Here is a 1,575-nt window from a genome sequence, read left to right on the forward strand (position 1 = left end):
AAAGTTGTGGTGAAAAAAGTACAGCAGGGTTCGCCATCATCCCCTGCCGGAGCATCGTGGAACTTTAGGTGTTTTCGCTTCATAAACACAACGCCCGGTCTGGGAATCGAAACCGCGATCCTATGACCGCGAGTTCGCTGCCCTAACCACTGGGCCATTGCGCCTCCACTCCCACGAGTCTATACGATTCGGGAAGGATCTTTACTCTTCTCCTTCCTCCCTCTCAACATCTTGTCTATGTAAGAAATCATTTCTCAAATTTTAAAGCTCATCGATTTGACAGAACTGGCAGAGCACGGATAAAATGTTTTGCACTATTCGATTACGAGTTTCTCGGTTTCTGCTTCAAAATGTTTCCTAATTAGCATCAATTGTTTTTTGTTCTCACAGGGTCGATTAAATTGAGCAGCGGCCAAATAATGGCGAAGATATAATCAACTAACAATTCTCCACAAATTTGCGGCTTTGTATCTATACCAGAAACTAATTCATAGTTTCACCTCCTTCGACCATTTCTTTAAAATCTAACACGTACAATCGAGGGTTAGCGTGACCAATAAAACGAATAGGGGGTTGATAAGCAAAAGGCTCTTTCCTTAAACGTAAGACTTCAAGCCAACTTCTTATATTATCATATCAACTCAGGCGATAATGAACAACATACATCTCTGTTAAAAAGACATTCAACGGGACCGACAATTTGTACAGGATCATTCGTCTGCTAAAAATTGCAGCAAAACACCCTCAAATTACACGTTATTGGTTTAAAAAAGAAAAAAAAAAGAGGTAAGATCAGATCCTATGTTAGACAATGCAGTCTTAAACTCACAAAAAAATGAGACTAGATAGTTACTGTTGGACAACCTTTGTTCATATGTGTGTTTAATCCATTTGCGTACCTGAAACCTGTGCCGCTCGGGTCAGCACTTGAGTTTTCCGGGTCAACAGCACCGCACTCCCTATACAGACCTACACACCATACCTAAAAATGCCGGCGTCATAAAAGCGCCAACCAGGTCGACGGCCCAAATTGCTCCATTCTTAGCAACGCCCAATTCGTGGAGGACACACAACAACAACAACAACAACAACAACAACAACAACAACATTGCACATACATAACACACACGCACCCATGCACACGCACAAATAGACTTATGTATTAAATTACTATTGTGGAGACACGTGGCTTAGTGGTTAGGGTGTCAGCGTCATAGTCGTAAGATTGTGGTTTCGATTCCTGGACTGGGCTACGCGTTGTGTTCTTGAGCAAAACACTTCATTTCACATTGTTCCAGTCCACTCAGCTGGCAAAAATGACTAACGCTGCGATGGACTGGTGTCCCGTCCAGTTGGGAAACACATACGCCATTGAAACCGGGAAACCGGGCCCATGAGCCTGGCTAGGTTTTAAAAGGGCGCATTTATTTATATTTATTTATTAAATTACTATGTATTAGATTAGCGAAACTCAGAGTGACGGTTCTAAAAGCAATCAGAGGAGGATTAGGTGATTGAATCGATCCCAGTATTTGAGTGGCACTTTATTTTACTTTATTTTATCAATCTCGCATG

Source organism: Octopus bimaculoides, chromosome 17 (genome assembly GCF_001194135.2).
Source record: "Octopus bimaculoides isolate UCB-OBI-ISO-001 chromosome 17, ASM119413v2, whole genome shotgun sequence".
NCBI classification, from domain to species: domain Eukaryota; kingdom Metazoa; phylum Mollusca; class Cephalopoda; order Octopoda; family Octopodidae; genus Octopus; species Octopus bimaculoides.